This window comes from Nannospalax galili, unplaced genomic scaffold, assembly GCF_000622305.1.
Source record: "Nannospalax galili isolate Female #2095 unplaced genomic scaffold, S.galili_v1.0 scaffold786, whole genome shotgun sequence".
Classification (NCBI taxonomy): domain Eukaryota; kingdom Metazoa; phylum Chordata; class Mammalia; order Rodentia; family Spalacidae; genus Nannospalax; species Nannospalax galili.
The window spans coordinates 168,935-182,593 of record NW_008355774.1 but is presented as its reverse complement, the minus strand read 5'-3'; positions in this window follow the sequence as shown (position 1 = coordinate 182,593).

Genomic DNA, 13,659 nt, shown 5'->3' with positions numbered 1-13,659 from the left:
TAGGGAATTCTAAATCTTGTCAAGTTGAAAGTCACTATTAACCATCATGGGGTGCATAGATAACTCAGTAAAGTACCTGCCACACAAACATGAAGTCTTGAGTTTAGATTGTCAGCACCTATATGAAAAACTGGGCATAGTGCCATATGCCTATAACCCCAGACTGGGAGTGTGGAGACAGATGGATTCCCTGAAACTCATTGGGCAGCCAACCCTGCTGAATCAATGAGTTCCAGATTCAGTGACAGGCACTGACTCAAAGTGCCTGGAGGCATGGCTCAGCAATTAAGAGCACTGTCTGCTCTTCCAGAGGACTCAGACTAAGTTCTTAGCACCTTCATGGCAGCTAACAACCATCCATAACTCCAGTTCCAGGGGATCCAATGCCCTCTTCTGGTCTCTGTGGGCAACAGATACACACGTGCTCTTCCATACATGAAGGCAAAACATTCACACCCATAAAATAAAAACACATTTAAAAAATAAGGTGGAGGGGGCTGGAGAGATGGCTCAATGGTTAAGAACACTTATTGTTCTTCCAGAGGACCCAGGTTCAGTTTCCATGTGGTGGCCAACATCAGTCCTTAACTCCAATTCTGGGGGATCTGGTGCCCTCTCTGGTCTTTGCAGGTGCCTGATAGACATGTGGTGCACTTACCTGCGTACAGGCAAAACACTCCTACACATAAAATAAAAATAAATGAAAATTTAAAAACAAAAATAACACCAAGTGTGGTGGTGCATGCCTTTAATCCTAGCACTCAGGAGGCAGGCAGATCTCTGTGAGATCAAGTCCAGTCTTGTCTACATAGCAAGTTCCAGGCAGGGATACAGAGAGACTCTGTCTCAAAAAATAACATAAGGTGGCAAACAATCAAGGAAGGCTCAGGACATTGACCTCTGGCCTCCCAAGCACATGCACACATGTGCAACATCCGCATGATACACATGAATACACACCTGAATAAACATGTGCATGTATCATATGCACAACACCAACATATCTTACACATGTGTACACAGCACACACACACACACACACACACACACACACATACACACGATTAACCATTACAATAATACACTGGTCTCCTGACGGTTTCTCTAAGAAGCTTCTAGACCTTTGCTTTTGCCTCAACCCATTCTGGAACCCTCTAGTGCAAGCTCCCTTTGTGGCCAGTAGGCTACATAGTGAGTTTGAAGCCAGCCTGGGCTACATGAGACTCTATCAAAATCAGAGAAAGAAAGAAAGAAAGAAAGAAAGAAAGAAAGAAGGAAAAGAAAAGGAGATGAACAATAGTTCACACCAAAGGAAATCCAAAGATGTACCCTTGAAGGCATGTACAACTGCATTCCTCTATAAGAGAAACACAATTAAATAGGCAAAGCTGTGAGCAGTTGTGTACTCACTGCTGACCATGGGGGAAAACATAACTTAAGAGTTGTTTGTCAGAAGGAAAATCGTGCAACTTCCTTGAAAGCAATTTGGCAATGCCTGTCAAAATTTAAAATGCACAAACCTTTTGACCCACTTTTAGGAATTTATCCTACAGATGGACTCACATGCATGTGAAATTATGCCCAAGGGTGTTCACTAGTGGTGTTTTGAGGAGTAATTGTTTGGAAACAGAGACCCTGAGGAGCCTGGTTGGGTAATAGGGAGCGTTCTCATCATACATATTCTACAGTTACTAAAACACATGAAGGCCTGTAGGGCCACATGCAGTGACAGAAAAAACAAACTGTAGTATACCTACAGGACATTAACCTGAATTTTTGTTTTGTTTGCTTGTTTTAAAGGAGACAGTTGGAGCTGAGAGATGGCTCAGTGGGCAAGAGTGCTTGCTATGCAAGCATGAGGACCTGAGTTCACATCCCCAGCACCTGCAGCCTCAGCTCTTAGGAGGTGGGTAGAGACAAGAAATGACTGAGGCTTGCTGGCTGCCAGCCCAGCTGAAATATGTTGAGCTCCAGGTTCAGGGAGAGACTCTGTTTCAAGGGAATAAACTAAAGAGTGATGGAACAGGACACCCAACATCCTCCTCTGGCCTCCGTACATAGGCACATGAGCACATGCAACTGCACACACATGTGCATGCAACACACACATAAATAAGTAAATAAATAATAAAAGAAGACAGTGCAAAGCTTGTGGCTGTCCTCCAGACCTTTCAACCTCCTCCATCTCTGCTGTCCTGTCCCAGGAAGCTGAACTGCACAGGTGGCATTCACCTAACTCTACAGTCCAGTGCCCAGGAATTTACCAGGGGTTGTGTTTATTCCCTTGGGTCCTCCCAATCCATCCTCCACTTGAGTTTTCTAAAGGCATCTAGTCACTTATTTTTTTCTCTGTTCAAAACATTCTGTGGTTGCCTACTGCCCTCTGGATGGAGGTCAGATTTCTCCATGGCTTTTGAGGGTATGCTCCTGTCATAGCCCTTCTTCTAAACTCTATAATCTTTTCCAGACCCCTGGCTTCAGTATAGTTCCCTCTTCCTGCAACCCTTTGCCCACCCCAGGGTACAGCCTCAAAAGACCTCCTTGTCCTCCTCTGGCTGCTGTGCTCCTGCCTTCACAGTGTTAGTCATCAGTGTAGTACTGTTCCCAAGATGGGCTGGCTCTACCAGGTGGCTGAAAGCAGGAAGTGTTCCCACTCCCAACTCCAGAACCTCTGGAGTGCAAAGTTGGCTAAATGGACAGAAGTTTTATAGGGCTCTTGACCCTTGAAGCCCTCCATATTGTACCCTGTTGCACAGTTCAACTCTAGTCTTTCCAGACTTGGGAAGAAAGTGGTCTACTTGACTCATTTTGGGAAGCTGGACCAATAGGGGCCAGGGAGGGGCTGGAGAAGTGGTTCCACGGTTAAGAGTACCTGCAGCTCTTGTTTGGTTCCTGCGCTCACATGGTGGCTCATAACCACCTATAACTCCAGTTCCAGGGAATCTTCTGGTCTCTGAGGGGGGTACTGTATGTACAAGGTATACTTACCTACATGCTGGCAAAACACTCATACATATAAACTAAAGTAAATCAATGTGTGTGATAGTTAATCTTGGTTGTCAACTTGACTGGATTTGGAATTAACTAAAATCTGAGGTACTTTCTTGATCAAATTGTTTGAAGCTGGAAGACCCATCCCAAATGTGGGCAGGACCTTCTGGTGGTAGCCTATATAAAAGGACATGGTAGAAGGGAGCTTTGCTTTTTACCTGCTTGTTTTCACTCTCCTTGGTGAGTTTATCTATCTTGCTGCTGTGGCATTCATTTGCTGATATCAGAATTGACTTCTTCAGGTTCCAACCTGGACTGGAGACCAGCGAATCTCCAGGAATCCTCCGGGCCTTCAGTGCCAGACTAGGATTGCTGAGACATCCAGCCTCATGGACTGAACAACTACCGGATTCTCAGTCTTTCCAAAGTGGTGTGCCATTGTTGGACTACTGGGACCCTATCCTGTAAACCAATCTAATAAATTGCACCCCTCTCTCCAGCGCTCACTAATACAATCTTAAAAAAAAAAAAAAAAAAAAGAGGCAGGGGGGTTGGAGAGATGGCTCCGTGGTTAAGAGCATTGATTGCTCTTGCAGAGGACCCAGGTTCAGTTTCCAGCACCCACATGGCAGCTCACAGCTGTCCATAACTCCAGTTCCAGGTGATCTGACACCCTCTTCTGATCTCTGTGGGCACTTCATGACATGGGTGCACTTACATATGTGCAGGCAATACACTCATACACATAAAATAAAACAAAAATAATAGATACAATTATTTTAAAAAAAGAAACCAGGAGGACCCAGGGACCAGCACCAGAGACCAAGACAGGTGGCTTATAGGAATGGTTGAGGCAGGGTGGGAAGGCATATGTGTAATCATTGAGATGCCATGTTTTTCAAAATAACTCCACCATCAGTGATGGTGAAACAATATACTGAATATGAGAAATAAATCTCGTTACCATGTAATGAGCTGCCTTATTAATGTGTTAAACTTGTAAGAAATACTTAAGTGTTTAATTGGCACTTAATGAGTGTACCAATTAGGGATCATTATGCATTTCTTTAAAAATCATAATTGGCAGGGGGGGCATTTCAATCAATGCCACAGGACTGGCTCCACAGGGATCCTATCTTGGCAGTACATCTGGTGGCTGTTAGTGCAGGCCACCATATGGTGGCTAGCCCCATTGGAGCTCACAGCAAGGTCAGGGCCAGCTGGATTGGACCTGGCCCACAAATGCCACTAGGCACCAGGACTCAGTTTCCCCTCTACCACCAAGTCCTGATGTTGATCAAAGCTGGTCTGAAATGGTCTCTACCAAGATGTTCTTTCAGGCAGAGGAGGCCTTGGAGGGCTGAGGATCCACGGAGGACTAGACTTACGGTTCTGTATCAGTGCTTGGCTTTTTCAGGACATTTCAAGAAGTTTCCAGAGGGGTGAATGGAAACTGGGATGGTGATGGAACTGCGGTAGAGGTTATAAGTTCCCACATCTGGAGACAGGATGAGAAGCAGAGCTAACGCATGTCTTAGGGCACCCTCCAAGTTTCTGGAGGTGGGACTGGGTCTTTCCCTAATAAATAGCATCTGGAATATCTTTATAGCAGCTGCTGTATGCCTGGTATTGCCTGGGGCATTCAGAATAGGCCTGGTCCCTCCTGTTTCCAGCACTCAGCATCCCCCACCCCCAGGGAAAGTAGAACCAAGCAGATCTATATTCCAGGCCAGGCTAGCAAAAGAAGAGCATCCTGAACAGCCAGAGCACGATTAATTACTAAATTAATTGCCAAATTAATCACCTGAGTAATTGCCAGAGAGCTGGGTGGAGGGTGGGGAAGGAGACCACTGCCCAGCAGGGCCAAGGCCTGGCCAGGGGGCAGGGTGAGAAGTGACCAAAGCTCAGGCAGAAGGGTGAGAGGGCAAAGGCAGAGTATGGCTACTCTAGGAGCAGATGGCTTGGGTACAATGGGAAGCAGCAAATGGGGGGCCTTGGAGGCCAGACTGGGCTCTTTCTGAACTGCAGCTTTGTAGGCTCGCAGGCCTGTGAGCGGAGGATAGCCTGGGAGGGAAAAATGGGGTAGAGCATGGTAAGGGAGGCTGGGAGACTCAGGGAAGGGCATACAACACATGCCTACTAGACTTTAAGGGAGAGAGTGACTGACCTTTTGGGCTGGGCAAGGCCTGGCTTCTGGCCTAAGGATTGGGAAGACAGTGGATATCCCAAACCAGAGAGCTGAGGCCCTTCTGTGAATGTTGTATTAGGAAAGATGGGGGGAAGCATCTGAGTAGCCTCTAGCATTTACCAGCTTTCAAGAATCTTAGCGACCCCATTCTTACCAGTGGAAAAATACTCCAATGGTCTTGTGACCCAAGGCTGGATCCAAGAGGTGCCAGGTCTGAGTCCCCAACAGGAGACTTCCCTGCCTGGCCTTGAGGAACTTGGGGGAACCACACTCTCTGTTGGGCAGAGACTACCTTTTATTTTTGAAATGCTAGGGATCTAAGCCAGGGCCTTATGCATCCTAAGTAAACACTCTACTACTAAATTATATCTCCTGACTCCCCTCCACCTGTTTTTTTTTTTTTTTTTTTTTTCTGAAACAGGGTCTCACTATGTATTTCAGGCTAGCCTGGAACTTTCAATCCTCCTGCCTTAACCTCCCAAGTGCTGGTGAGAGGCCACCTTTGAACTCGAGCCACCTGGGAGAGTTAGAACAGAGGTCAAGCCTACAGTGTGATCCAGAACTAGGGGAATTTGTAGCCCAGCGGACTTCAGGACTTTCCAAAAACCGAGGCTGAATGTGGCCCAGAGGCCTCAATCTTGAGAAAGCTCCAGGACACACACACCCCGGGCCACTCTTTGGACACTTTTTTTTTTTTTTTTAGTAAATACCTAATGTTGTTACATGTCAGGTGCTGTTCAAGTTCTCTACAAATATGAGCACTTTTAATCCTATTGATCAGGGTGAACAGATGAGGAAACTGAGGCAAGAGGTTCAGGGACTTCATTGGGATCTCATGGTGCTAAAGTAGGACTTAGATCATATTATTCACACAGTAAGGGACACTCAGGAAAGTACAGTTTCCACAAGGTCCTTGTGAAAGGGTATCTGAGACACTTGGCACTGGCACCTGGAGAGAATAGCAAAGCTGATTCTAAAATGAGACTCAGGAAACCTCAGCCCATCTTGGCTCCTCTGGTGCCAGGCTGCCTTCTGCACACTGATCGTGCCATGGCTTTGGCAGATGCTTGCTTGCTGCTGTCTGCCTCACTTCAGGTGATATACAGGGAGGAGGTGACACAGTTTCTGTCCTCCTTGGGCACACAGCTCAGTCATCCCAGTCAGCAAATACCCCCATCTTGCTTGTTCATGTGTGAGGATGCAGGAGCTAAATGAAAGGGAAGCTTTTTGATAGGCAGGGACCCATCAGAGCTCAGGCTCAGGCAGGATCAACTCTGCAGCATGCAGGGATAAAAGACCTATTCAGAGTTTGGTACAGAAGTCCAGAAAAGCTAAGTCTGGATCCAGCATGACCTAGGACAAGTCACTCAGCTTCAATGGGGTAGCTCATTTACTTCCCATGAGGCAAGAACTACTTATCCAATACTCGATTCAGTAAATATCCCTAAGCACCTACTATGTGCCAGGTTCCGCTCTGATGGCTCAGGTTTCAACAGTGACCAACTCTGACCCAGCCCCAACTCCAGACCTGCTCCTGGAAGATAATGCAGACAGCTCCAGTGCACCAGCTGTCCCAACCCCTGGATTACTGAAAAAATAAAAACAAAAACAAAAACAAACAAACAAACAAAAAAACCACCTGAAGGCTAAATTTCAGTCAGGGCATCCCAACTCCCAGCTACACCTCTCACATTCATCCATCACATCCACTCTACCTATCAACCCCAATGATCTGGGCCTATAGTGCCACCTGGTGGTCACAGTAGGAACGACTCCAAACAGCTCCCCTGCTTCCCTTGGCCAAGGACATCTTTCTCATCTCACTCATCTAGACTTGGGGCAGTCACAACTTGGAGGGTGAGAACAGACTTTGTAGGCCCCTTTGGATGGAGGGAACACAGGTGTGGTCTCAGAGCAGTGTGCAATAGATCCACACTTACCAGTACTGGTCCTAGGCAAGGGGACTTGGGAACGGAGGCAGAATGTCAGGTGGTGGGGGCCCAACACAGTGAAGTGCTTCATGTTTCCAGGAGCCACTGGTGAGATTGCCATTGTTAATGGTCTGGCTCTAAGATAGCTTGTCATCCCTTATACCATGCTGTTGACCCCATTGTAAATAACCCCCATGGCCTTATATCAAACCTAATTCAATCCAGTACAAGGTCTAGAATGACAAAATCCTTGCACCATCAGGGAGTCCTCTGATCTCTCCTGTGACTTTACCTCTATCTTTCCTCATTTCCTCATAAGAAATGCTTCTGTTGCTAATAGTCTTGCTGTCCTGACTCTCCCAACAGGTGGGATTCTTAGAAAGCTAGCCCCAAGTATCCTTCAGCACCAGAGTCCAGCAGAGGGCCTGGTGTGGATGAGTCGAGTCAAGAGTGGTCAAAGAGAACTAATGACTTAGGGAGAGGAGGGGGCAACTCTGTTTTTCCTTCTTTGGGAATTTTGGTACTAAGCGCTGGGGTTAAGCTACCTGAGGTCAAGTTCAGGCCCTACTGTGTTCTAAGCACTCCTAGTGTTCTGTGCTTCTCCATCTGTAATCTAGATGCACAAGTAAAGCTCATTGGGTTGCTGGGGGCTTTTAATGGGCTCTGGTTCTCTCTGTGAGAACCCAGGATGTTCATAAACTCTCACTTGGCATGAATCCTGCCCTCCTCCTTCACCCAGGCTTCAGAGTGTCCTTTTACTGACCTAGTATTGAGATATTGATAAATCTCTTAAATCTCTCATAATCTGGTATTCCCAGCTTCCTCTGGGGAACGAGCCTTTTTGTGAGCTCCAGTCAGGGAGGGTTTGGCCCATTTTGTGACTCTCTGGGGCCTTCGGGCTGTTGGAAGGAGAGTAGTGCAGGGCCTACTCAGCCCTGACCAAGAGGAGCCTGAATAGTGGAGACAGGAAGAGGGTGAGGTGAGTGAGGCATCTAGGGCATGAAGGTAAGGGGTTTGTACTTTAGTTCATGGCCATGCAGTGCTAGCCTCTGGGAGTGGATGTTCCTGCCAGGTGAGCTCCATGTCAGAGCCTGGTTTGAGGGGAGAGGAGATGATAGGTGAGATTAGAGGATAGAAGCAGAGGACAACTCCTGGGTCACCCAACAGGTGACCTGGTTGAGACAAAGTGCCTGGCACTGCCAGCAGGTGGCAGCTTGGTTGATATCAGAAGCTATAAGGCAGAATGGATTCTGAATGTCTGCTGGGGAACTGTCAGATTCCAGCGCCCTCCTATCTCTGGAGTTCATCTGAGGCTCCTGTCTGGAATAGTGTAGAAGGCCCTAACCCAGCTGAGAGTTTAATGGTCCCAGTCTATGGGTCTGTATCTCCTCCGCAGTGTGGGTGATACTCTGCCCTCTGGAGGAGCCCTAGGTGACTGGGCTCAGCATACCCTCCACTGTACATGACTCAAATGCCTTGAGTTACCAGCTAAAGCTACTGCCAACACTTACTCCATGTGCTTGAATTGAAGGGCACCGTAGACATTTGTGTTTCCCCATTTTAAGGAACATAGGTGAAATATGAATTCTGCTTCTCCATCCAGATCTGCTTGCAGAGTGCCTTTTCATTCTTACCTGGACCAAAGGTAGGGGGTCTTATCTCTTTGATGGGGTCTCCATGAGCAAGACAATCTGATTAGAAAATGTCCTGAGGGACTGAGAAATCAGCAACATTCTGGGAATCAGCTGGACTGAGAGCCAGCCCTGTTCCCAAACTGTTCCCTGCTATCCTGCCTCACAGCTATGTGACCCTAGGGCTAGTTCCCCTATCTCTCTAACACCCCGTGATTTCTCTGACAAAAGAGTTAATGGTTATACAAGGACTGAGTGAGGGGATAGGAGGGAGTACACAGCATGTAGAAGATACTATGCAACAGGGCAAGAGGTTGGTGGTTCCCATGAGAAGCTACTCTCAGACATCAAGCCTAGCACTTTCCTCCTTCTCCTTCTGTCTTCCTCTTTGTATTTTTATTTTCTTGTTTGTTTATTTTTTGAGACAGGGTCTCCCTGTAGCCCCAGCTGGCCCAGAACTCACTATGTAGACCAAGCTGGCCTCCATCTCACAGAAATCCACCTGCCTCTGCCTCCCAAGTGCTGGGATTAAAGGCATGTGCCATCATGTCTAGCTCCTCCTTGTCTTCTTTTAAATAGGATCTTCCTGCCACTGTAGCCTAGCTGGGCCTCAAACTCACACTCCTACTGTCTCTACCTCTAGAGTGCTGAAACTAGAGGTGGGTACTACTATGCCAAGCTTCATTTTGCCTTCTTTTAGAAAAAAGAGAGAACCTATTGACTGGGTCAAAGATTAAAAAGCAGGTGATGGGCTGGAGAGATGGCTCAGCAGTTAAGGCACTGGCTGCTCTTGTAGGGGACCCAGGTATGGTTCCTAGTACCCATATGGTGGGTCACAACTGTCTGTAACTCCAGTTCTAGGAGATCTGATGCCCTATATTCTGGTCTCAGTGGGCACCAGGCATGCATGTGGAACACACACACACACACACACACACACACACACATATATATATATATATGGTATATATAATTAAAATACATTAAAATAAATAAATAAATAAATAAATAAATAAATAAATAAATAAATAAATAAATGAATAAATAAAAGGCAGATGAGTCTGGAGGACCAAGGATGAGTGCATTGAGGGGTCAGAAAAAGCAGCCAGGTGAGGAATGACCAGGGGAAGGTCCCCAGGTGGGTAAAACAAGGCCAGGACTGTGTGTGCTCTACATGCCTCCCTGCCAGTGGCTCCAGAAATAAATAAATAAATAAATAAATAAATAAATAAATAAATGAATAAATAAAAGGCAGATGAGTCTGGAGGACCAAGGATGAGTGCATTGAGGGGTCAGAAAAAGCAGCCAGGTGAGGAATGACCAGGGGAAGGTCCCCAGGTGGGTAAAACAAGGCCAGGACTGTGTGTGCTCTACATGCCTCCCTGCCAGTGGCTCCAGATACAGGACAGCTCCTCATTTGCTATGACCTCCAGTAGGAATGTGTCTCTGGAAAAAGGGTGTACTCCAGGTTCCAGCTCTGCCAGTGCCTGCAGCTGGACTCCAGGCCTTCATCCAACCTCCAGCTGCTGGCTAAGCACTTCTGTCATCTAGCCAGATGAGCAGAGGTGGTACCTGAGTGTCAAGGAGGCAGGTTTCCTCCTAAACCCACCACCCTGCCCCTTCCAAGCTAGAAGGGGCTAGGATCCTAAGATAACTTCATAAAATTCCTTTCCTAAGACACCTTTTGAGGGATAAGCACTCACCCCCAGCTTTAGACCCAAAGGACTCTACAGCCTGAGGAATGGCTATAGTTTGAAACTAGAGAAACTAGTCCCCAGGCTGGGAGTGAGGAATCTATCATGCTAGGCTTTCAGCTGGCTCAGAGAAGGGAAGCCCATGTGGCCAATACATGAAGATCTGACCAGAATGTGGCATCTCCTGGATGCCTCTGTGCCTGCTGGGAGAGATAATTTCCATAGGATTTCTTGGGAAAAGTCATAGGTAGTCATGACCACAACCACATCCACAGAATGAGTGGTGAGAAAAGGCTGCCACCTCCTGACCAACAATCCAGGTCCTGGCCCAGAAAGAAGAAAGGAAAGGTAACTGGGGCCTGTCCCTCTGCCTCCTCTAGGCAGCCTTCCCTGACTGAAACTTTGGGGCCTGGGAGCAACCTGGTCAGAACCCTTTCTCTGACCCAACAGACTTGGCCCTGAAGCCCTCTCGTGTATTGTGAGGCACACAGAGAAGCTTGCTTACTTCCGTGGACTCTGAGTGAGGTCTGAGGAAGGAAGGATGCCACATGCCAAGGACTCTTGTCTCAGTAGCTGAGAGCATCTACCTCATCCCTTTGTAGTATAAACGTGGGCTGTAGAGGTGCTTGTAGGAACATCCAGCTGGACTGGACTGACAATGGCAGGTGAGGGAACATGAATGGCCTCACCAAGTGGAGTCCAGCCCAAAGTACAGCCTCTGCTAAGCCTTTCAGCCCTGGGGACTGGCCAGGATTCCACCTGGAAGGAATAATGGAGAGGAAAGGTGAGAAAGATGGCTAAGGGTGAGGTGTGGTCAGATCTGAACTCTCAGTAGGATCTTCAGGCCCACCAGGGCCACATGATGGAGCAAGGCACAGACGGGTCTGGTGCTCAGAGAGGAGTCGGGATGGTGGAGGCAGCAGTACTTGACCCATGACCTTCCAGTCCTGCTCCAGGCCTGGCAATGCCTCTGGTGGGGAGGTCTGGGCTGGAGACCACATGGCAATATGTCTGACAGCTTCAGTGAACTATCCCTCAGAGACAGAGGGCCTGGTACCTTCTCTCTTCAGCTGGGTGTTGCAAGAGGCAAGAAAGGGTCTCAGCCTCTCTCTGAGCTCCCCACCACCCACCATATAGATTCTCAGTCTCTCCACAACCCTTGAACTGGCCTGTTTATTCATTTGGGGGAATGTTTGCTGTTGTTACATTTAGGCCACTGAAAGGATCCAAGCATCCCTACCATGGGTCCACCAAGAGACATTGCTCAGAAGGTTCACTCAGAATTCAGAGACCTGTGAGGAGCTTGATGAACTCTTGGTCTTACTAGTGATCAGCCACATCCCAGCTCTCCTCTTGTCCCGAGCCCAGCTGCACAGGTAGAAACCTCATATGGGGAACATGAGGGGGAGGCCCTCCTGTGATTCTTTCTGCTTCCCAAGTTAATGGGGTATTGGAGTGCCTGGATCTTTCTTCTAAATGTGAGGGCCTGGCCCAAGCTGTGATCATCAGAGCTGGTAATCAGAGCTGGCCTGACTCATCAGAGATGGGACCCTGTATTCCATGGACAGAATCTTTGACACCTGGGAATATCCTTCCCTAAGCCTGTCATACAGAGATCCCAGGCCTGCCACACTCATGAATCAAACCAAGCTCCAAGGGGTCACCTTTCCAGCTTTACTGTGAGAGTTGGGAGAGGCCTGTAAACTGGGATGATCTGAAAAACAGGCTTTCTAACACATTCCTTTCCCTGGGCAGGGGATGGAGAAGGAAACCTTCTTAGATAGACCTCAGTACCACCTATCCCTCTCCCCAATTCACAGCCTTGGGTTTTTCTCTGGGATTCACTTTTTTGAAGATCTTTTTATTTTTAAATTATGTATGCATGTGGGTTTGTGCACGAGTGCAGGTGCCTGCTGAAACTAGAAAAGGGTGTCTTGATCCTTTGGTGCTGGAGTTACAAGCAGTGGTGATTCACCTGACTTGGGTGCTAGGAACCAAACTCAGGTCTTCTGCAAGAGCAGTATATATTCTTAACTGCTGAATATCTCTCCAGCCCTTTTCTTGGATTCTTTGTTTGTTTTGTTTTGTTCCTGGTCTGGAACTCACTATGTAGATCTAGCTGGCCTGGCTCTCACAGAGATCCTCCTGCTTCTATCTCAAGTGCTGGGATTAAAGGCATGTGCCACCATGCCCAGTTCTCTTTTTGGGATTCTTATCCTTACCCCACAGGCTTGCTTCCCTTTCCCTAGCTTCCCTGGGGACTTAGGGAGTATGTCCAAATGTCCCTAGGGAGTGCTGACACCTACCCTGATCTGCCTCTGCAGGACCCTAAGGGACAGTGACTATTGCCAAGGAACTCTGTGGGTGAAGTAAGATAACATGCCAAGGGTAGACCTAGTCCCACCTGTTCTCATGCTGCTTGGTCATACCTAAGGGTCTCCATGCTCTCCCCATCCTCCTCTTCTCGCTCTATCTGATGCTCACATATTTCTTGTTCATATCCTAGCATTTATGGCCTTTCAAGAGTGTTCTCTGGGTGACCACAGATGCCCAACCATAGCTGTCCCTCTGTCCTGAGCCCTCAGAGACCAGGATGGATGAGGTCATCAGACCAGCATGTTCTGGGGTTTCCCCAGACATTCTCAGATGAGGCCCTCCACCGTGAGGCCTGCTGAGGGGAACAGCGCCACATGATAGAGTGGAGGTGTCTGCCTGTGCCTCTGAACACCCCAGGCATTCTCTGACCTCACCTTTGGCTTCTCTTTTCATTTAGCTGTAAAGATATAGACACACAGGACAGTGGAACACAACACCTCTCAGCCCCACCTTTTTTTTTTTTTTTTCCCTATTTGACATCTCTCTCTTACATCTAGAATAAAGTGAAGAGTGGGTTGGTTCGATGGTGGGGCAGGATGCCAAGAAGAAATGTTTCTGGAAGGAGTCCACAGCAAGGTCAGAGCACTGCTGGCACTTCTGGGCTCTCCCCACAGGAGCTTTTCTTTGCATTCTGAAGGCGTCCCCACTGTCTGCCTGCAGCCAGGCGATGGAATTACTTTATTCACTTTGGCTCCAAGGTGACACTTCACTATATTAAACAAGGAGATGGTCTCCTTTGAAGGCGCCCATCCACATCCACCCTGATACCACCCACTGCCAACCACTGCTGCTTCTGACCTGAAGCTCTGGTTGCTATTCATGAAGAGAAATTTCACACATGGAAGAGC